Genomic DNA, 25020 nt, shown 5'->3' with positions numbered 1-25020 from the left:
TAGCATGTGTGCAATATGGAAAGATTTTTATTTCTTTGCTCTCGCTCTCTTTTTTAAAAAATTTTACTGCCACATCAAATTTATACTATATATTCCCATGCTATAAAAATGCCTGCTTTCCAAACTATTGCATGTGCAGTTTTATAAGGTGCACCAAAGGGTATTTCCCTTTTCTGCACCATTTTGATAATCATTCTGCCTTAATGCATGAAGGGGTTCTTTTGTATAATGGATGTTGGAATGTGCTGATAACTTTAACAGACAGTTGTTAAATTGAGCATACATTGAGACAGCAATTTGTGCCGGCTGTGACTACAATACCTAGTGTGCTACCAGAAGAATCTGACACATTTCAGGAAGGTTGCTCACTCATAATTCATCAGATATTAAATGACAAGATTGGTTTAACACATTCTATATATCTCATCCTGGTTGACATGCAACTATTTTACTTGTCCGAGAGTGCAAACCAAAATGGCACCTACTTCTGTGCTCACATTTCAGATCATCAAGGCATACAATAATGGAACAAATATTGTTAAATGTGCATTATTGCAGCACTCACTTTCATCTTCATCACCATAATTAAATTAGTTGAAAGCATGCAATGGAACCATGACATGCTACTAAGAGCTTCATGCCTTTTAGGGAACTATACCAGTATCTACACACCGAGAAGTGACAAAAATTAATTTGAAATAACAACCTCCTGCATCAATATTCACCATCCAATCTGACTTGGTAAATACACTATGGAATTCCTTAAGCACTAGAATAGAGTTTTGTGGTTTATGTTTCCGTTCTTAAAACATAGGCGTACCCCTCCAAAGATGAAAGTAGTAAAGAAAGAAAGTCAAGAGTGCTAAAAGCCATAACATGACAAATTGTGTACTCCATTGCTCGTAAGATTGTGGGCAGCTTGGGCTACTAATACCAACCCCAAGACCACCCCCAATGTTTGAGGAAATAGTCCCTGATACTCCTCCCTATCAGAGACTATTTTGTCTTTGCTTATGCATGTTTCATTGCTTATAATTGCTTGTCTTCTTTCTCTACCTGGTAAGAAGTTACTCATTATTTAAGTACTGTCCATGGGAAACCGTAACTGACTGGAAAGCACCAACATATTTTACTTATCCTTATAGCCCCAGTCCTTAGAGGATGGTATATACAGCATGCATGTAACAAATGTTTATTGAATGAATGAGCTGAATCAGGCAGACATGGGCTTGAATTCCGGCCCCATCTTTCTCTAACTGAGACTGAGCAAGTTAGTTACAATTTCTGAGCCTCAGTCTTCTAACTTGTAAAATCAGGAAAATCAAATTTATCTCAAGGCCTTATAATTTTATGAGATGTCTATATTAAATGCTTACTACAGCCTAAAAATGGTACTCCCTTTTCCTTCTCCATTGTTCCTCCTTTTGCATTTCTCTTCTCATGTTTGTCTTTTCCCCAATTTCCTCTTGAGTTTTCTTTCTTCCTTCCTCAAATTCCCAGAATCAGAGTCCGACTTTTCCCGTTCCAAAAGATGTATCTACCTCCCCCGATATATAATGTATAGTGTTCATCGCACGTCGGGCTTCCTAATTGGTACCTCTCGTTATGAAAGGTGGATTTCAGGTGATAAAAATCTTGCAAAACACAATTTATCAAAAACTTTGTTTGTAGAGCACAACCTGTAATAGTAATGTAAACACTTTGATGTTCCGAGTGTGGATTTGTATATTTCATGCCTCTCAATGCAGTGAACAAAAGCATTGTTTTAATAACCACTCTAAAGGGAATCTGAATTATCTGTCAATTTTCTTTACAATAATTTTTCAAAATCATTGCCATAGAAAGAAGGAACTAGAGAGTATACAGCAAAGAAATGAAGAAAAATGAAAGGATAGTTAGCAGTGGCTGGTTATTTAATAAACGTAGTATGCTATTTTTCTAGATTTTATTATATTTGTGGTATTTGTCAGTTTTTTTTTAAATTTTCAGTTTGTTATATTTTTCTCTTTCAAAATAAGTATTCACTTTCATACTTAATTTTGTATTCTTCTTTTAATAAACAGTGCAAAATTGTATTAGCTTCAGGCTCTGTCTATAAAACCTGGATCAAATCTTACACAAACACTTTAAATTATTCATTTATTGTCTGTCTTCTAAATTGGATGGAAGTATCTCCCTGTGTACAAGAAGCACAGCTTTCATGTCCACCCCTGTATTTCAGTGTCTACACTGGAGTTTAAATTTTAGACTTCTAGACAGATAACATTTTCCATCTTTTAACATGAATATGAGGCATCTCACTATATCATAGCCCACACAGAGTAGCTCCCTCAAGCTTTACTTCACATTAAATGTCAAGACCATACATAAAATTCTAAAATATATTTGTCCAATTAAGATGGTACTGATGCTTGCTTGCTGGAAACTATGAGTTGGGGCAAAGGTTGCTGCAGGATATCCAAGCATTTGCCACTTGAGGTTATGTGGTACAGCTGGGTGTACCCCATGCACACTGAGACATAACTTCTAATATGCTTCTTTGGCTGTGGATTCCTGGGAAACAATAAGAGCAGACAGACAACATTGCATACAGTAATTAGGAACAGAGTGACTTGTTTTGAGATCGTCCTCAGGAAACTGTTGCAAACTGGAAAGCACACCCAAAAAACTTTCTTCTGAACTTCCCTGTCTAGTGAGAGGCAACAGATGACAGCATAACCAGCTGAGCTGCTTCAGTTTGCAACTTCATTTAAGAGTAAAATATTTATACTCTGTTGTTAAAAGAAGTTATAAAGAATTTATCCATGAAAAGCCAACATTAATGTTCATAAAGATCTTCCAAATAAGGTAGAAAGAATTAACACATTTTATAGATAAGAAAATCTGGATACACAGGTTTTGTTCAAGGGCAGAAGTCTGAAAAAATACAAACATTATTTTAATAAATTAATGTTTTGCCATGGCTTCCCCACAATCCTATTCTCTGCCTCCTATAAGAAAGTGCTTTTCCTGCCAAATGGTATTCCTAGCAGAAATAAATACTTTATAAATCCATTCCCCTTGAAACTTGCATTCAAGTAGAGCCACTTGTATTTTTAGAACATTTATGCATTCCTACTCTAAAAAAATCATTTAAAGTTCTACTTATAGAGATCATATTTCTTCTTTACTGCCAAAAGATCACGAATGCCTACAAGGCAGAAAACTTCCTGTTGAACAAGGGAGATTAGATGAGGCTTTCAAGAAAAGATTAATTTGTCTATTGAAATACAGTTGGTATTGCTTAAGCCGATGATTTTCTTAGCAACCATTGCAATGAAAGCAGTATGACAACGTCACCAGTTTTAATAAGTGAGCATTTTGGTACTACCAAAACGCTTTGGGCATAGTTTTAAATAAAGTAACCATTTACAAGGAACAGGAAAGCAAATGGTCATCAGTAAAATAATAAAACAGGAAGGAGAATATGAAAAATTGAAAGAGGACTGCTGCATTTTTAAAAGTCAAATTTTCAAATAAAATCATCAGAGCCTCTTCAAATTGCTGATATGGGCATAGCTTACACATCTAATTACAAAGATTTCATTGACCAAACCACATAAACAGAGGAGCATTTGTCCTTATTTAAGAGGGTACGCAAACCACAAATTGCTCTGTAGTACACTGAATATAGATAAGCTTGAAACTGCTTTATTTAGTCTTTATACACACACATTGAAATAGATGATCTTTGCAAGTTTAAACATTTCAGACCCAATCCTGTTTTAGCTGGTTTTAGCTTACAATATAATTGTGATTACATAGATGTATAAAACCTCAAATATCTCCAGTTATATATCGGGATTTTTCTTCCTCCTTATTTTTTCATGTACTTCACCAGTACTCAGATAATCACGTATGGTCTGAAATGCCTTTCCTGCTCCTCAGGTTCTCAATTTTAGAAATCACTCAAGTCCCTTATATTAAAATAACACCATGTCCATGAAACCCTCCCACTCTCCCATGACCTCCACCACCACCATCCCCAACAGAACTGATTTCTCCTGAAAAATGGACTTTGGCTAGTAACCACCACTGCAGCCTTTCCAACTTCCCATTGCAAAGCCTACAGATAACCTGAACATCTGAATACACCCAAACAGAAACGTTCACAAAAATACCCAAAACTCATCTTGACTTACAACCTAACCTCAGAATCTGAGCAATATTTTCACAAAACTGAAGACAGATGGCCCTGAGTTAAGAAAAATCTATAACAAGTTGGCTTATGATACACCTTTATAAGCCAGAGTAACCCTGGGTACATGAAAGAAAGTAAAAAAAAATTTTTTGGCTCATTCATTCACTGGCTTTTAGCTCACTTGTTCATAATGAACTCAGTAGTGTAACAAGAAGATAATTCAACAGAATTCTGGATGGGGGAGAAAAGGCAGGCTGGCTTAGTGTTTGAGCTGCTCATGAGAAGCATAAAATAAAAACCAGGATGACATTTCCCTGTCAGAGGAGATAGGCAGGATGATAATTCACCAGGAGCATGGACTTCTAGAAATCAGTATAGCATGGAGGGATGGAGCCAGAGAGATGCCTGAAGGTCACAGACAAGGGAGGTGCAAATTTGAAGATTGAAATCTTCCATTTGGACCACACTGATGGAGGGGAAAAGGTGGGATGTGATGAACCAGTTCCCAGAAGAATGCTTCTGCTGCATTCCCTAAACAAGAGACAGAATTACACCTAGGCCAAGAAATAAAAGCCTATTACAACCTCATTAGTGAGAGGCAAGAATCCATGGTCTCTGTGAAAAGAACAAAAATCACAGGGCTATAGAGGGATAACAGGATGATATAAAAAGGAAGCATGATAGTATAAGATAATTGGGTGATACACAGAGATAACAAGCTGATATAATCAGGGAGTAAAATTATAATGGTAAAGTTCAAAAAATTAAAATATCAAAATAAAAGTCTACATAGAAAAGTTTAGTGGTAAAAATGGACATGAGAAAATTAAATCATTGGACATCATTTGTGTGTCAGGGGGAAGTAGGTAAAGGGGACTTGTGAGAATGAAATCATGGAAGAGATGTTGACATATGTGGAGGAAAAAAAAAAAGAAAAAACTCCCACAGCTGAGATACAGCCCCACAGAGGGGACCAGGACAACTGGGCAGAGGAAGAAGCAGTTTTATATTTGAAGAGAAATTTTTAGCACATAAAATGTGTCTGAAGATGGTAGATAAAAGGAGGTCAGAGTGTTTGAGGCAGGACATTAAAAAAAATAATAAAACTAGACGTTTCATATGGAGAAGTGTTAACTATAATAACAGAGAAAAAAAATCCTACATTCAAACATGCAAAAAAGAAAAGAAGCAGAGAGATATATAAAAAAGGACAAAATCGGACTGTCCTTAGACTTTCCTATAACATCAAATACCAGAACACACTAAGGAAACAGTCACAAAACTGTGATGAGAGAAAAGTTTGTGATCCATAAATTTTTATACCCTGCAAGGTTTCATTGGTGTATAAAGCCAAAAGAAAGGAATTCTAAAATAATGCAAAGTCTGAGAAAAAGAAACCACCCACATGGCTATGCAGGGGAAAAAGAGCTGAAGACATTCTCTAGCTAACATTAAAATGAGTCAAGATCAATGGCTCAATGACAGAAAAATATTTTATAAAACAGATGGTAGTTAGCACAGAAATTGGTAAGGGATGACATTGAATTACTATCATAAATAGTATTAACAAACGGAAAGCAGACATCACAAATTATAATTGAGAGACTATATAAGTCATCACCAATAGCAACATTTGATATCTAAATTCAAAAACTAACATAACTGGATGATAAAAGGCAGTAAAGTAGACAAAGTATGCAAAATTCTGTTTCTTACAGAAGGGAGAGAAAAAATTTGTTCTCTTTGATGGTGGTAAAAATAAAGTTTTAAAACATACTTTAATTACTTAAAAATAACCACTCATAAACAAATCTTTAAAATGGGATGTATATTTTCCAGATGTCCACCAAAAAATGCAAATAAACATGGTCCATAGAGTTGAAGAAAGGAAATGAAGAGTAAAGTTATTTTAAAGCATTAAATAAAATTAGTGACATGAAGCTAACCAAATCAATTCTAGTAATAACGGAAAAGGATTCAAATTATTTATTAAAGGACAAGGACCCTCAGAAAAACTTACCAAGGTAAAATATTTTAAAAATGAGCAAATACCACATTCAGGGTAATAATGACAAGCATTAATTAACTGCCAGATCTGTTGTGAATACTTTACATGTATTGGTTTATTTTGTCTTCACGGAAAACTTATCGGTACTACTTTTTGTTCCCACTTTACAAGTGAGGAAACTGCACTGTAAATTAAATAACTGCTTAAGATGTATCTAAACTTTACAGAAAAGTTTAAAAGTAAACAAATATTCACCAAAGTCAAATAGAAGTATAGTAGGGATGGCAATACTGATTTCAATAATAGTTCCAAGCATTGTCACACAATCAAAAATTAAGGTGAACAACCAGCAGCATTTCTACTATAGATATCAAAAAGGTGTTAGAAATACTGGAAAAATCTGGAAACCACTATCATTGTAAGAGGCTTTAATACATCTCTCTTAACCTTTGACATATCAAATAGTCAAGAAATAAGTGTCAGAGACATTTTGATGATTATAAACGAAACTATTACTTCTAACTAAGCTCCAGTTTCCCTCTCAAATATCATATTTTTCTTAGAATATTTTGAAAAAGGAGGACATCTTTTAGATGTTCCTGGGGCATTGTTTCTTTGTATTTATACATATTCGTATGTATACACAGAAAAATATCTAGAATGACATGAATTAAATGTTATACAAATTTTACTTTGCTTATAAGAGTTTGAGCAGATTTTAATAGTCTTCATTGCATTTTCACATTCTCTAAATTTTTAATATGTGTATAAGTCAGAAAATGTAACCATCTAATATTCATGCGTCTAAAAACTGCTTATTGGACATTTAATTAAGTATCTGGATTGGTACTAGTAAGTGGTGGCTAACCCTGATGGAAAATATTAATATGAAAGGAAAAGAATACAACTTCCTTTACTGTCAGTAAAGGATTCATGAACTTGACTCTATGAACACAGCTGTACAAACCACTGGACTGAATGGGATAAGCCTTATAAAAAGGGCAGACATCACTAACCGCCAATTCCCATGAAGATATCCCACTGCAATCTCCACTGACTAAGTGAAGTGGGAATTTCATCAGGTGCTTAAAGGAGCCCCATTTGCCATTCCCATGGGGTTATTTGGCATCCTCTTGGCCTCTCCCAACTGCTCTGTGGATTCTAGCTATGTGCCTATCTGGTGAGAGTAACTGTCAACAGCCCCACAATTCCCCGAGTGCTTACTCTGAAAGGCATGTCAAAGGAGATCTTGGGGCAGCTCCCAAGGTCTGCGTTACCCTGGCTGACCCAGGCTGAAGGTCTTTGTGAAATCTGTTCCTAAAACTAGGTGCTGGTAATACAACAAAGAAACATTGCACATGCCCCTGCCCTTCTGGAATTCACGTTTCAGAAGAGAAACAGACATTGGATAAGTAATTACCACTGTGATGAATAGAACCAAAAAATCGGGCTGGTTGCCATGAAAGTCTATATTTCCTTTCTCTGCTTTCGCCTTTTGCATTGCTTATTAACCCAATATGGCGCTTGTTACCTTCTGTTCTGTTCTGTGCCTCTCTGTGAGCACATCTGTTTTCCAAGTAGTCAATTACTTGCAGGCATCTGTACAGTGCCCGCCTCAAATTAAATGTTCAGTAATGTCTTGCTTAAATGAATGAAGAGAAAGCCTTAGATCTCCAGTATGCTTTCCTTTATCAATATTTTCTATTTAGACACAATTCCAAGATACCAGGAGTCATGTTTATTTAATTAGCTTAAATCTTGCACAGACAATTCTTTAAGAGGTGGGTTGTGGGGTTTGGGGGGGGGGGTTTCTTGGCTTGTTATTACCCAACCTTGAAAAATGATGAAGTGAGAGTGTTTATATACAGAAAGAGTAAAGCTAACCTCGTACTCACCTATAAAAATATGTGCTAGCTGCTACTGATACATTTCAATGTACCAAAAAGATTGACCTATATACTGCTTTTGTTGTAGCAAGTTCGGAAGAGAAGGGTCCATGACAAGTGGTGTCTTGTCACCTTTGTCAGTCCTATAGAATCTGTTCTGTTCCCTTGGGTGTGACTTGAAGACGCAGTGAATCTCCCATATCCACTAATTAAGTTGGGGTCACTCCCATCAGTCATGTCATAAATAAGGGGAAGTGCATTCATCCAATCCATACACCTGGACTTGGAAAACATGCTACCTTTGGACCAAGGGTGAGGATTAGGGTCACTGAGGAGTTTTGCTAGTACTTTTTTTTTTTTTTTAACATTTTATTTATTTATTTATTTATGGCTGTGTTGGGTCTTCGTTTCTGTGCAAGGGCTTTCTCTAGTTGTGGCAAGCGGGGGCCACTCTTCTTCGCGGTGCGCGGGCCTCTCACTGTCGTGGCCTCTCCCGTTGCGGAGCACAGGCTCCAGACGCGCAGGCTCAGTAATCGTGGCTCACGGGCCTAGTTGCTCCGCGGCATGTGGGATCTTCCCAGACCAGGGCTCGAACCCGTGTCCCCTGCATTGGCAGGCACATTCTCAACCACTGCACCACCAGGGAAGTCCTGCTAGTACTTTTTGACAAAGATTAAGAGCCTGGGTGTTAATTAGCTTAAATCACACTGCAGCTTTGGAATGATTGGGTTCATTTGTCCCCACAGAAGAATCAGTTAGGTCTGCCTTTATAATCAGTGATTCATATAAGTACATGTAATGGTGAGATATTTTGTGGAGACAAAGCTACAGAGGCTTGAGCCAATAGAACCCTGTACAACTTTGACCCCAAGACCTGAGTGTTATATCAGGAGACAGGCAGGAAGCTCTTCTGGATTCTGTGTGGCATGTTTCAGTCCTCCTCAAGAGTCCTCTGTTGCTGGGACTTCCCTGGTGGTGCAGTGGTTAAGAATCCGCCTGCCAATGTAGGGGACACGGATTTGAGCCCTGGTCCGGGAAGATCCCACATGCCGGGGAGCAACTAAGCCCGTGCGCCACAACCGCTGAGCCTGTGCTCTAGAGCCCGTGAGCCACAACTACTGAGCCCGTGTGCCACAACTACTGAAGCCCGTGTGCCTAGAGCCTGTGTTCTGAAACAAAGAGAAGCCACCACAATGAGAAGCCTGCGCAACGCAACGAAGAGTAGCCCGCGCTCACCACAACTAGAGAAAGCCCGCACACAGCATCGAAGACCCAACGCAGCCAAAAATTAAAAAAAAAAAAAAAAAAAGAGTCCTCTGTTGCCTGCTCTGGTTTTATATCTTCATGTCTCTGAGTCAGGAACCCCGCCCCCTTCATTAACTCATTTTTCTAACTCAGGAGATGTGGTGTATTATTGTATCCTGAACAGTGTATCCATGGGAGGGCTTCAAAAGTCATTCTTAGTGATGATTATGGTTAGGGTTGAGTTTCAATTCTGGCAGGCCAAAAATTAGGAATCAGGTAAGATTACACCTAAATATCTTTTTAAGTCAAAAAACTAACATACCATCCTTCTCTCCGCTGGATGAGAGCAACCAAAATCATCAATCACAAGAGCCTAAATTCAGAATATTTTCAAGGCTGAAATAAAATCTCTAGTCCTTATGTATGTAGGATATTCCCACACTGCTGGAGTTACTGGAGGCTATGTAATCATCAGTGCTAAAAAAATATATGTCAAGATCCATTTCCATGTGTACAATCAGAAATTTATCCTGTACGTCGACCTCAGCTATCACTCCTGTGTGAAGGAGATGGTCAACATTCCATGTCCACGCTCATGATGTCTGCTCTTCAAGAGCCTGTAACTTAGTTGAAAATTATAGCCCACATTTATGGAAGACTTGCCCAGAGCCCATGTCAAGCACCATGCTTGGATTATCTCATTTATCTTCATTCATCACACATCATGGGAGAGATGGTATTATCCACTTTTCAGATGATGAAACTCAGGATCATTGTTAGTAACAAACCCAAGACCATACAGCTATAAATCATGTTAGAATTATATAGAGTGGATCAGAGGAGAAAGCTACCACTTCTGGTTGGGATGTTACAGAAGGTTTAGGATGGGGCACGTTTATGCACTCAAGCTTGAAGCAGTGATTCCTGTAACAAAAATGTAGACAATTTACCATCAAGCCAAAAATTGAAATTTACCCTGACACTCATTCATTTTAATCTATTAATTGATCATACATGTATATGTGTATATATATACATTTGCTATGTGCCAAACACTATTCTTTGCATTGGAATGCAGCTTGTATTAACTGTTTATATTAATAGCCAAATTCAATATCCTCATAATGCTTTTATATTCTTGGGGGGAGGGAACAAGGCAATGTGCAAATGAACGAATACATGGGACATCAATTTGTGGTAAGTCCAATAAAGTTGAATAAAACAGGTTCAGGGTAAGAAAGAGTGATGAGAGTGGCAGGGCTGCCATATTTTGTATAGTTGTCAGGGAACAACTCATTGAGACCTCATAGCCTATGGGAGGCAGAGAGCCATTGGTGTATCTGGGGGAAGATCATTTCACAAGAGGGCAATGGCCAGTGGAGGCCTTGAGGCTGGCAGGGGAGTGGCTGGAGGTGAAAGATGAGATAAGACAGGGAGCTAGGACCAGGTAATTCTAAGTCTTGTAGTTAGTAAGAACTTGTTTTATCATGACAGCAATATAAATGGAACATTGAGTGTGTTTGAGCAGAGAAATTGCATTTATATTTTAAAGGATTACTGGCTGCCTCTTAAGTGATAAGTCTAACATTACAACTTTGAACCTAAAATGACACGAAAATATAACTCCTACATAATGCATTCAGGCAGCCTCACTGCAACAGATCATTGAATTCTGATCAGCATCTTATTAGTAAAACAAACCTGTAAGTCCAGAGTGGTTGACATAGAAGTCCCCATAGATTCACTGCAAAAACTTGTGTAGAGCCTACAAATAGTCACAGGGTTGTGTCAGGAGCTCCAAAACTAGTTTGGAAACAAAGGAGAACAAAAGTAAATCCAGTTACCTCAGCAACTGAAGGGATTTGTCTTACTGCAGGAGGGCCTCACATACAATTGCACATCTGTTAAATTGAGCTGAAGGGCAGACAGCACTAAGTCTAGGTATTTGCTGTGCCACCAGGAGATTTCTAGCTCTACAATGAACTTGTGCCTTGTACGAGAACGTGAGGACTGTGCTGTGAGGTAAGAGCTTCTCCAACCAATGCCCCTTTGCAGAGCTCAAGCCCCGTATCTGCAGGCCAAACTTCAAGACCTCCGATCTGCATGTCCTACTGTACTTATCAAATCAGATGTTCAATTCTTCTTCTCCTGGTTTCAAAACGTCCCCAAAGGCATTCTATTTTTGTTCTGCTTCCTCTTTCCTACAATCATCATTGTCATGATCCAAACCTCCAAGACTCGACAATTTGAGGTCCTCTTCAACTGCTCCCTCTTCTTTAAATTCAATATTTAATGACAAAAAATCAGTCAACTCTTCCTTTTAATGCTTTGCTAGCCCCTCTGCTCCTACTTCATTGAAGTTGTCGTCTGTTTATATTTAAATACTAAGAAAGAGCCTCTCTTTCCCCTGGTTCTATCCAATCTCTCCCTGTCTTACATACCTCCCAGCTTAGGAGGTGATTTAGGTTATGGAATTCCCTTCATCGAGAACCTATTACAGCTCACTCTTTCATTTGATGAATGAAGTCAGAGTTCTGTTATCTAGATTTGGAGACCCTCCCAGTCTTGACAGTCTCCAAGTATTGTCAAAGAAATCCAGAGCTGGACAGTAAAAAGATAAAAATAGATTTTATTGAGGAACTCTTACACTAGGGGAAAAAAGACCTCAGGATAGAACTGGTTGCAAAGCAAGGACAAGAGGGGATTTTAGGACCAAGGATCAGGTTGGGTTGGGGGAAGGTTGTCGGTGGGTAAAGAATTACTAAAAGGAAACATGAGGGATGAGGGTGGGGCATTCTGGTTAAACAGATCTAATAGGATTCTTGCTGAAGACAGCTCAGGATGATCAGATATTACCCAGATGACTGTGGGGCATAAGAAATTTGATCAGATATTGAGGATGATCAGATATCAAGGGCTGGGAATCTGGATAAAATGACTTAGGAGGATTCTTGCTAAAACTGGGAAATACAAAGACAGACACAGAAGCCCAAAGTTTGAGGCCTACGTGAGAAGAGAATTCAGAGAAGCCTGATAACCTTTGGCCAGGAAGAGCATCTTCTCAGTATCTTGTTCCATGCAACTGGCAGAATTTAGCCAGATTCTTCTCCTCACAGACCCTCACATATAACATACACCTACCTCTGCCTTTCCTCTTAAGAAAATCCAGCATGATTTGTTTATTCCCTGTCTCTCCGCAATCAGATCTCAGTCTTCAGAACCCAGCAAAAAAATCTACATCATAAAACCTTTACGAAATCAACAGTTCACCATGACTCTCTTACATCTCAGAGTTTATTCTTTAAACTGATGAGCTTTTATGGAGCATAAAACTTTATACTGAGCTCTGTGTCACACACTGAAAGAGACACAAAGAATTCAACAAGATCCTTCTAGCTGTGACCATCAGATGTTCTGCTGTATCTTCTTTTCTAATAATGCCCCTGAAGTTCATATAAGTAGATGGAAGAAAAAGAAATGTATCATTTCCAGTTATAACTTAAAAAAGGGATGTGCCTTCTACTTTTCCTCTCCCTCTTTGCTGTGGATGCAACGTGGACATGATGTTGAAGTTGGTGAACTCATCTTGGGCTGTGAGGTAGAAGTCTTATGAAAAAGGAGGAATTGGTTTCTGGATTATTGTGGAACTCATCACGCTATGGACATGAGGTAATGCTTATAAAAGACTTAGTATGGTTGCTGGCAGATAGCACATAATAAAAAAATAAATAAAAGAGAATAAGAATGATGTTGATGATGATGAAAAAGAGGTTGATATTTGTGGTGGTAACTCTGATGATGGTCATGATGCCTTCACTAACAATGTACACTTAGGAATCTAACTTTTCATCACTTCTGTCTGTGAAAATAAAGCAGCAGGTTTAACAACTCAAAGTAAACTAGATTATATTCAATCTTTCTCATTGTTTGGGATAGAAAAACTAATGTTAAGCAGCCTTTGGTAGCTCTTTGCTAAGAACATTTTTTTTTTTTAAAGGTAGAATCCAAAGAAATGGTAGATAGAGAAATAACTGAGAGGCAGAAGAAAAGACAACTGTTTATAGTCAGAGAAATTAACTTGATCTAAATAACAAAGAATTTGGTGTTTGTGTATAAGAATAAGAAAGGCCTCACAAGCTGGGACTAAAGGGACCTTGAGTGATTCCTTCTGATGAAACTTGGAAGTAATTCAGGGTTTAAAACAGATGGCAGTAGAGGAAAAAGCTTTGGCAAGTTTGCTGCAGGTAATGAATTGTAATGCCTTCAATGTCCTTTGAGAAATTAAATAAATATTAAAATTCATTTTAAGTTGCCAATAAGCGTTTAGACTGGTATCGTTTGAACTTCACTGCATGCAGAGACTGGACCATAAGGGGTCACTGTTTTTATTAAGGTTACAGTAGTTTAAAAATATGGATCTTTTTACAATGACAATGCTTAGATTTTATTTTTTCTGCCACTGTATTTATTTTAAGTGTAAAGCAGCATGCCTACATGGTGTGGTTTTTTTCCAATGAAAAAAGCAAATTGTAGAAAACTACTCTGAATAAAATGAGATAACTGAAGGATTTAGAAAGAAATATCACAGGATTTGACTTGTGTTTTGTCAAGGTATTTTTGCCTCAGTGTGGAAGAAGGTGTTATATGCTAGAATTATACAAAATTACCGTAACTGTAATGAATTGTAAGCTATTACACAGTGAGGAGCAAGATTATACCTCTTAATCTCCCCACCAAGAACCTATCATTGTAAAAGACACAGGAACTCAATGTATATGGTCTGATATCTAAAACTGAAATACCATTGTGCACTTGTATACTCACCTCAAGGTTGAAGAATTCTGTATATATTATCAGATTTTGTTCCTGCCTCCCTAAAAATACTGCTGATGCTAATATGGTAACAGAGACCCCAAAACGTCAAATATTTGGTTTATCTAGTTTTCCTGACTCCTTCTTGAATGGTTTTCCATTAATACACACTGACTTTTAGGTCATTATTTTTTTAATGTGTTTGTGTATCTTATAAACATATGCATATATATGCATGTACATATGTATGTATTTTATGTATTAGGAGACAGGCACTGTTTTTACTCTTTATAAATAATGACTTATTTATCCTCATAATAATATTTTGTGGTTAGTCCTAATGATATACACATTTAATAAATGTGGGACTTGAGACCTAAAAGGATAATTCATTTGCCCAAGGTCATACATCTAGACCATCACACCGCTGGGATTTGAACCATGATATTCCACTCCAGGATCTTTGTTACACTTATCATTCTCTGCTCACAGAAATGGAACTAGAACCCCAGTTTTCCAGAAACTAATGCTAGGCATAAACGTTTCAGCAGGGGTCTCAAATACATACAAGGCCAAACAGACGGCATTAGATAGTGCAGCAGATGTGTGAAGAAAAATGCTGGAAATCCATGAGAGAAACATAAGGATGGCTGTAAATCTGAGAGCCTGGGCCTCTCCACAAGCCGGCAGCCTTATGTCTTACAGGGTACAGGTCCGCTTTTGCTAGATATCCCACTTTTTCAATTTTTAAATATCGGCTCCAAAAACTCTAAACATTCTGGGGCTAGACATAATACTTCCTCTTTGGGTCCAGTCCAGTGCATGGCCCAATGGTTTTTTAATCTTCCCCGCTCATCATGTACTTTGCAAAACTGAAATAACATGGGCAGGAAAAGAAGATTTGACCCTAAATCTTGGCTCCAGGGTTTACTAGCTCTGACCTTGACATATTACTTCATCTCTTTGAATCTCACTTTTTTCGTCTCAAATTAAGAATCATGCCTACCTTGCTAAGACTACTGTGGCAATTAAATGAAATAAGGCATGAAACTCAATTAGAACAGTATTCCACACTTAGCACATGCTTCCATAAATGTTCATAGTTAGATAATGTGTATTTCTACCCCATGTTACCTTCTGTTTTATTATTCATCATTTCCTTGATTAGTTTAGAATTTGGGTCAAAGAGGGACTTATACCTAAGTAAGTTGCTTTCTAGTTAATGCCATGCTTAGGGTCAAGATAAAATACAATTTAATTTAAACAGCTTTTTCCATGACTGACTGAGGCTGGCCATGGGCTTTATTGCCTTGTACTTAAGGTGCCAATCTGGGTGAAATGTAGGTTCACTTTAGAGATAACATTCTAAGGAAAATGCTTAAGTCATTTTTGTTAACCTGTTTGGCCAAGTTTTAGACCTTTTCTGGGAAGAAAGTTTAGATAAGACCAAAGAGGAAGGGCCAGGGAGAGAGGGTGGGCAGAGGAGAAGGTGGGCACTAGGGAAGCCAATGCCAGCCTTCTTTCACTTTTGCAAGTGGTTGCTCTCTCTCCAGTTGTGGTGGTTGGAGCCTCAGAAGGACAGAGAAACCACCTGGGTATGTCAAAGGGGTGGGGGGCTTGTTACACCAGGATGGCAGAGCTGAGAAGTCAAACAGGGGTCTGTGTGGCCACTGAGACTTAGCTAGAGCAGCAGGAAACCCTTACTCTCTTGGGCCAGAGGACAGAGGAAGGTATTTCCAGAACCCAGGGGTGGGGGTCACCTGGAGAAAGCCAGGTGGGCCTGCCTGGCAGGACATGGGCTCATAGGGGAAATGCAGGTTGGGCCTGAGGGGACCCAGGAGAAGTACCTTGGCTTCCCTCTTCTCCTCTCTCCAGCCTGCTCCCAGGGCTTCACACCCAACCAGAAACCAGCTGACCAGAGAGCCTGGGACATCCAGTCTCAGGGATCAAGACGCCTTCACTCTCTGATTCACTCAAGGGCAAGCGAAGAGCAAATTTGGCTCTGAGAGCAGATAGGCTCAGGGGTAACCATTTTTTTAAATGGTTATTTAAGATACTCATGTGTGGCAGTGGTGGTAGGACATCTGTTTAAAGGTGCACATTATTTTAATTGTTTTGTGGGTCGGTCACCTTTAGAAAGTATGTAATGATAGCATCCTATTCCATAATTACAAACTGCTTCATGATAAGTTGATATGCTGCCCTTTGTCATTTCTACATTTTGCATTTGTACTTTTTCATTCATTTTAAACCAAGTTTATGTAACATATGAATATTTTACACTGAAAAAAAATCATTTCCATGTATGTTCTCTTAGGTTCTTTCTTAAAATAGGTAACCATCAGCTTATGATGATGATGATGATGATTATGATGACGTATTGCTAGTGTGAGCTCCCTACATCACTGCATTTAAGAAGAATTACAATAGCACCTAAGGCTGGCCTGGAAATCAGAGTCAAAAAATCTAGTTCTAATCAAAGCTCCACTGCATACCAGCAAGATGATGTTTGAGTGACTTTCTTATGTTCTTTGAGTTCAAGTTTCTTCCTTTACTAACATGAAGTAAGGATTCCTGCCTTATTGAGTTGAGGGAGGAATAAATAATACAAGAGAAGTACAGTACACAGGGTCTGACTCAGAAGAGGGATCCAATCAATGCTTTTTTTCCCCTTGCCTTTCAGAAGTCATTTTATATTCCTTTTTTATTTGAAAGATTAATTTTCAATAGCTGTCTTTTCTATTTCCAAGCCTGAGAAGTTCCTGTTCTGATAGAAAGAAAAATGCAAAATACCGCCATGCTCTGGTTGCCCTTTCCCACGGTCTCCCAAGCTGATGCCTACACCACATCTTCGAAACCTCTCATTTCTGTTCTTTCTGTCATTTATACCCTCAGCCATTTTAAGTGCCTTTCCTGCTGCCATTTAAATTATCTTATCACTTAGCTGTCTTGCTTCCCTTAGTGAAAAGATTTTCACAGAAAGCACTAAGCTTTTTCCCTGGCATTCCCTAATGACAACATCAGTAAAAAATGTGGAAGTTACTGGGAAAGGAATGAGGGAGCAAGGTGTCAGCACTAGCATTTTTTTCCTTCTGGAAAAAAGTACACAGATTTATTTAAATTTTTTAAAAAGAGAGAGAGACGTGTTTATAAACAAAACAGCAGACAAAAATGTGTTTCCTTCACTTTCTAGATTCTTTGGCTAAGAAAATCCTACGGGAACTATTTCTCCTGTAAAATGATGGACCGTGGAATCCCAGTCTTTTCTTATCTGTGTCCGTCCATCGTTTCCCAGGAGCAAATAGCAAAGGACATTTTCTGGGACAGTCCTCTAAAGACTGATAATTCTCTTGTTTTCAGCCTGGCTTCATTTTATATGAGATACCCGACTGTGTGGAAAACAGGCATTTGCAAAATGTTTCTTTTCATTAAAAAAAAAATCAGTTTATAGAAATGGAATCTCCTCCATACTTTTATGGTTTTCTTTTTTTCCTGCTTTTTGAACCATGTGTTTCTTTGGTTTTGTGTTGGTTTTTTTGGGAGGGGTGGGGCATTGTCTGTTGGTTGGTTGGTTGGTTGGCTGGTGTTTTGGTTTTGCAGAGGTCTCGTGAATTCAAGTTTTTCTTTAGCCCACCCTAAGTTTAAATTATTGAGCTGGCTGCTTGTGGAACCTGTGCCCAGTGGCTTCATTGAGCACAGAGAACCTAGAAGAGACTAGATGAGGAGATATGTCCAGGGGCTCTAACTTGTAAGGCCTTTGTCTGCCTGTTGGACCTCACGCCTTACACTTACCCCAACACCACACTCCAGACACACAGGCCTCATTCTTCTTCCCTCATCCAACCCAAACTTCCTCCAAACATGAGACTCTTACGTGCTCTTCCCTCTACCAGGAATGTATTTCCCTTATAGCTTTCTATGCTGCCCCACCTTGTCATCACTCCTCAGTTCAAATATCACCTCCTCAGAGGGCCTTTCCTAAAGTGCATGATCTGAAGTAACCCCTTCATGACCTTCATTGTCCAATCTATCTTTCTATTATGTCATCTACAGAGCAATCGTCTGAGGCCATCTTGTTTATTCATTTGTTTGTTCACAGTCAATCTCTATGCACTAGGATATAAGTCACTGAGAGCAAAGATAGTATCTGTATTGTTCCATCCCTGTATCCCTAGATGGCACCTGGCACATAGTAGATGTTCATTAATAATTGTGGAATGAATGAATGATTGAGTAAAGAATCACTCAATGATGTCATCTGTAGGCAGCATATGTGAGCTCTTAGACACTGGTCACTAGGTCTTTTTCACTATTTTTCCCCAATGTCCATCACAGCTTGGCATAACAAATAGCAACTGAGTGTCTACTATGTGTCAGGCAACATGGTGAATGAAGGTCATATACAATTTAGCAATTGAAGCAGAAACCTTGCCCTAGTGGAACTCCTAGTGCTTTGGAGAAGCCAAGCAATTAAATAAGCAGTTATATAACCCTGTGATAATGGCTCCCCTATAGAAAGTAAGCATCTTTTGAGATGTTACAGTAGGGGAAACTGATAGTCTATGGACAGCTGGGAGTTGGCAGGAAAGATTGAATAAACGGAGGGACAGAGACGTAAAGGGAATAGAAAGGGGATGAAGGAAAGAAGAAAGACAAACCCCTGTATGTCCTCCTTGCATGGATTGGATCTATGATTAGAAGATACCATTCGACTCTCAAAAATGCTCCTGGAAAATAATCATCATTGCCCAATTCATAGATAGAGACACGAGGCTCTTGCTAGTTAAATCCCTTACCCTAAAAAAAAAAAATCCCTTACCCTTTGCCCCACAAGTTTATTCATAGAGCCAGGACCAACACCAGATATCCTAGACTATTGTTCATTTCCTATATCTTGTGCCTTCCTGGTCATGATGCCTCAATAAACGGTCTGGCTATTGTAAAGGCAAGGATTCCCAGACTCGTGGCATTGCCAAGGACCTCAGGGAGCATTCTAGTTATAGAAAAGATCTCAAGATAAATAATTTCACAAAAATGATATGGCTAGGTAGAGGGCTCAATTCTCATTTATACTTGTACCTTTTTATTTTTACCAGTTTGTAAGAGAACTTGTCATGACCAGAGAACTTGTCATGACCAGGGCAGGGATTGCCCCTAGGCAGGATAGAACTGTCTGCAAGGAACAATCACGGGGAAGGAGAGAAGACCTTTCAGTTCCTAATACAAGCTAACTTGACTCTGCCTTTATCCTTGAATTTGATCACCTGTGAAAGCCACTGGTCCCTTTTATTTTTATTTTTAAAATTTTTTTAACATCTTTAATGGAGTAAAATTGCTTTACAAGGTTGTTAGTTTCTGCAGTATAACAAAGTGAATCAGCTATATGTATACATATATCCCCTCCCCCTTGCATCTCCCTCCCACCCTCCCTATCCCACCCCTCTAGGTGGTAACAAATCACCAAGCTGATCTTCCTGTGTTATGCAGGTGCTTCCCACTAGCTACCTATTTTACATTGGGCAGTATATATATGTCAATGCTACTCTCTCACTTCGTCCCAGCTTACCCTTCCCCACCCCCATGTCCTCAAGTCCATTCTCTATGTCTATGTCTTTATTCCTGTCCTGTTCCTAGGTTCATCAGAACCTTTCTTTTTTTCTTTTTTAGATTCCATATATATGTGTTAGCATATGGTATTTGCTTTTCTCTTTCTGACTTACTTCACTCTGTATGACAGACTCTAGGTCCATCCACCTCACTACAAATAACTCAATTTTGTTTCTTTTATGGCTGAGTAATATTCCATTGTATATATGTGCCCCATCTTCTTTATCCATTCATCTGTCGATGGACACTTAGTTTGCTTCCATGTCCTGGCTTTTGTAAACAGTGCTGCAATGAACATTGTGGTACAAAGAAGATATACAGATTGCCAAAAAAACACATGAAAGGATGCTCAACATCACTAATCATTAGAGAAATGCAAATCAAAACTACAATGAGGTATCACCTCACACTGGTCAGAATGGCCATTTTCAAAAAAATCTACAAACAATAAATTCTGGAGAAGGTGTGGGGAAAAGGGAACCCTCTTGCACTGTTGGTGGGAATGTAAATTGATACAGCCGCTATGGAAAACAGTATGGAGGTTCCTTAAAAAACTAAAAATAGAACTACCATATGACCCAGCAATCCCACTACTGGGCATATACCCTGAGAAAACCATAATTCAAAAAAAGAGACACTGATCCTTTTTAAAATGATTGGAAGACGTCTTTAAGCTGTTAATAACAGTAACCAACATTTCTTGGGAACTTGGGTGAGCTAAGCAATGCTCATTGTGCTTCACATGCCACTGCTGAATTTGTTCTCTCAAGGATCATATGTGATCAGTCTTATTATTATCCCCATTTTTCAGGGAAGGAGGCTTGTGCTTCAGAATATTATTTCTTATAATTTAACAACTAATAAGCAACAAAGTTGGGATTCAAACCAATGTCTTTCTGAACACAAAGCCCATACCCTGACCCCCTAATCTGCTGCTCCCCTTCTGTTATGAATGTATGCCAAGGTGGATGTTAGAGTGATCTAGGAGCTAGAAAGTTCTGAGCATCCAGGTGAGGGGCAGAAGATGGGCAGCGTTAAGTGGTGGAAAAGGCAAAGGACCCATGTCTTTCTACATATTCCACATTACTTGGCATTTTTTGCCAGATGGATTTCTTCAGCATTTTACAAAGACCTACTTGGGTTCTAGATTTACTTACAGTTTTACGTTCTGTGTTACTCATGATGACCTTTTATTGGGAAATAATTTCCAAATGACCGTCTCTAAGATAAGATGATCGTCACCGTCATCACCAGTCACAACTGACATTTATGTCGGACTCCACCAGCGATGCAGTCTCCCAGTGCCTTCTGTCCCTGAGTTGGGGCTGCTCATTTTGCCATGGAAATAGCAGGAGTTCAGGGAAGCTGCGTGACCTCACAGAGCAAGATCTTGGAAGTCAGGCGGGCAGGGAGTCAAATGGCAGCATAGCGATTCACTTTGGGCAGGCAGCTCGATTTCTTTGAATGTCAACCTTGTCAATGAAAAACACGTGACTTTGCAAGGTATTGTGCTTAGTACTTGAGAAATGATTCATACACAGAAGTGCTAATTTATTTTAATTTAACTCACGCACATATGCACACATGCAAACACACATACTCAGGACAGCTCTAGGCTTCAAAGCCAGTTCTCTAAACTTCAAATCCTATACTTTTACTACTTCTACATTCTTCCTTTAAATCAAGAAGCCGCCGGACATCCATTATTATACAAAGCAAATGGTTCGGAATAATATGTATATATAATGATATGCCCTACTTCTTTGTTACTTCTTCTTCCCAAATCTTAAACAGTTTCTTCATGGGGTTCAGACTGAGAGAACAACCCATATGTACAAATTCTAGCTTTTGAAAAACATTTATAATTTCTTGATCTTATTGCTGACAGAGATCTCAAAGACCAATTAAACACTTCATTTTACAGAAAAAAGAATTGAAATCCATAAAGACGGGGCGACTTGACTAGATCCCAGCTATATCTTTTGAAATGCGTAAACTGTTTAAAATTTCTAGGTTATTGTCACATGTATTAAATTTACTGCTTTTTCTTTTTCTTTCTTCTGACATTATTTATGAAATTTAACTGTGATAAAAATGCTTTGGCTTCATTATACCTACACATATTAATGCATCTGAAGGAAATTTTATATTCAGGCCCTATTAGCGCACAATGTAAATTGGAAACAGACTCTAAATGGCCCACTACTAAATTTTTTAAAAACATGATAGGCCCACTGGAAGCAGGCAGCTGCACTGACATTCTTCCTAGGGCAAAGGAAAAAACAACACTAAGAAAAAATATCCTGACTCCTGGTTTGGTGTTCCTCCATCGCCAGATTTATTGACCTGCAAGAGAAGTCAGTGGCTGCTTTGCCCCAGTCAATATTAATTTCTAGGGTCAATAAATCCTGGTAATGAATGGAGAATGTGAGTCAATAAATGCTCATTAGATGTGGTCAAAAAATGTGCCATGTATAAAAGAAGAAAATAATCGATCAACCTTACCAATGTTTAGATACTATTTCTGACATCTCTTTGAACCATTTTTTTCTTTCTTTGTTTTTCTTTGAAGTGACTTTAGACTTTTTAAAAATCACCTTAGAGAGTTAAAGCTACTTCCTACATAATGGTTGCCTCTGTCTTCCAAAGGTCTTTCCTGTAATCTCCCTTTGCTGTTCTCAGGATGGGACCAGCAGCCCTGTGGAAAGACGATAATAACCCACTCTGCAAATAGATTTTGTTAAGCTCGTGGCCTCTAGCCTCTTCAGTCAGGAAGGAGATAGCAAATGGCCACCAAGAACAGATAACAGTTCTTCTGGGTACATATTCAAAGGAACTGAAATCTGGATCTGGAAGAGAGATCTGCACTCCCATGGTCATTCCATCATTATTCACAATAACAAAAGTATGGAAACAGATGGCTGTCAACAGATGAAGGGTAAAGAAAATATCCTTTACACAGACAATGGAATATTATTCAGTCATAATAAAGAAAGGAAGACTGCCATTGCAACAACATGGATAAATCTGGAGGACATCCTGCTAAGTGAAATAATCCAGACACAGAAAGACACATTGGCATGAGCTCACTTATATGTGGAATCTAAAAAAGTTGACCTCATAGAAACACAGAGTAGAATGATGGGTTCCAATGGTGGTGAGATGGGAATTAGAGAGATGGTGATCAAAGGGTACAAACTTTTAGTTATAAGATGAGTAAGTTCTGGGGATCTAACATATAACATAATGACAATAGTTAACAATACTGTATTGTGTACTTGAAATTTGTTAAGAGGATAGATCTTAAATTAAATCTTCTGTCTCACTTGCACACACACTCACATACAATAACTATGTAGAGGTGATAGATAAGTTGTTTAGCCCGATTGGGGTGATCATTTCATGAGGTATACACACCTCAAAACATCAGGTTCTACATCTTAAATGTATACAATTTTTATATCAAAGATATGTCATTAAAGTTGTCTTTAAAAAAGAACAGATATGTGAGCATGTTTAGCAAATGTTCTCCCGTGAAGCAGCGCACACAAATTTTCTGTGGGCATATATCTAGAAGGTATGTAGAAAACTTGGTGGAAAACAATAATTAATGAATACTGCAAGTTCGCAGACTGCAATCCAGGTACTATGTCAGACACTTTACATGTATTATTTCTAATCTTTAAAAACAAGGTATCTCCATTTCTTCCAATTAGGAAATTACAGCTAAGTAAGACTAATAAATCTGCTATTCCATAGAATTCCAAAGCCTTGGTTCTTTCCACAATACCTTGCTACTTTAATAACAAGAGTTCAAGTTGAATCCTTGAAAAGCTGAAGGTGTGCTATTAGCTAAGTCATATTCATAAATTACAGCTAAGTAAGACTAATAAATCTGCTATTCCATAGAATTCCAAAGCCTTGGTTCTTTCCACAGTACCTTACTGCTTTAATAACAAGAGTTCAAGCTGAATCCTTGAAAAGGTGAAGGTGTGCTATTAGCTAAGTCATATTCATAAAGAGTAATAGCTACATCACCAAGGAATTTTTATAGCTTGTATCAAATAAATTTTTTAAATCACCAAAATATCATGTTACTGATTACGTAAAAAATATTTTTAAAAAGTTGAATTTTTAAAAAAAACCTGTTGGTTAACCTTATTCCAAAATAAAACCCTGTTTTATAAACTAACAACGTTTACATTTCCTCTGAATCATTAAATAAATTCCTGATGATATATGAAGGATGGGAGGAGGGTAGAAAAGGAGGTGTAGAAACCATTCTGCTTTTTCAATTACATTAAACTATAGAAAAGAATGCACTTATAAAAAATACGTGTGTATTTTCAGACCAATCATGATCATGTTAAATAAATTTGGCACACATTTTGAGTTAAATTTTCAAAATCGTGTTTCAAATAAGAGTCGCGAAGGATTATTTCCTGAGACCTCCCCACAATACAAAACAGGTTTTGTGTACATACCTCCAAAGTAACTGACAAAACAAATGAGCTCAACCACATGAAATAAGTCTAAAGAAGCTGCATTCAAGGTGCAATGGTATTGCTAAATCATCTCAACCAGTCAGTAAATGAGCTCAGCTACCCGAAATATGTACATTCTACTAAATGATCTTCATCTTCTGTGCACAGATGTTATTTCATGTGGTTCTAATGTAGGAATGGTCAGTTAGAAGGACCTCTTTCTGAGAGTGTTCCATCTTATATTCTCATTCCAGAATTTGATCAGTGCAAAAATGTGTATGAGGGAGAGAGAACGAGAAACACAGAAGAGAATATCTTGCCTGAAAGAAAGAAATTTACTCATCAGATCACCAAACTGTATTCTCAAAGAAGGACATAATACAAGGAATCATGAAGACAAGAATATAAGATACATGAGTTCATTTACTCCATTCTCTTCATATTCCCAGAGATCTATTTCAGCACATTAACCCAAAGTGGGTTCTCTAGTGCTAGATTCCAAACCTCAAATCACCCTGGGGAGTAGGAAGGTAGCCAGCGCGAGTCACCCTGCCCACATGAGCCATTTAGGACTTGTTGGAGTCCTTAGGGGGCTGATTCCTACATCAACAGGAGCTTCTGGGTGGCCTTCTGAGTACCTCTGACTAGATCATGTTGCAGTAATTCAGTCCTTTTTTGTTTACGCTTTGGACCAACTCCCAATTTCAGTAACATAGTGAGAAAAACCCTACAACTTGTAGGCATTGAGTGCTTGAGCTCCAAACCTGTGGCAGCCAGTTTTTGATCCATGTTACTTTA

General features: G+C 38.2%; 1 long non-coding RNA gene across 1 annotated transcript; it reads right to left on the bottom strand.

Annotated features, from left to right (window-relative positions):
* Window positions 1-3856: 3856 nt before the first annotated feature.
* Window positions 3857-18921, bottom strand: LOC309661441. Its single transcript, XR_014264047.1, has 2 exons — window positions 8715-18921; window positions 3857-8402 (listed from the first exon to the last, which is right to left on the bottom strand). It is a non-coding gene; the product is annotated as an uncharacterized lncRNA (long non-coding RNA).
* Between the last annotated feature and the right edge of the window lie 6099 nt (window positions 18922-25020).

The sequence above is a fragment of the Balaenoptera physalus genome, assembly GCF_965194825.1.
Source record: "Balaenoptera physalus genome assembly, chromosome: 5".
In the NCBI taxonomy this organism is placed as follows: domain Eukaryota; kingdom Metazoa; phylum Chordata; class Mammalia; order Artiodactyla; family Balaenopteridae; genus Balaenoptera; species Balaenoptera physalus.
The sequence above is the reverse complement of the archived record's forward strand: the minus strand, read 5'-3'. Positions and strand labels throughout refer to the sequence as shown.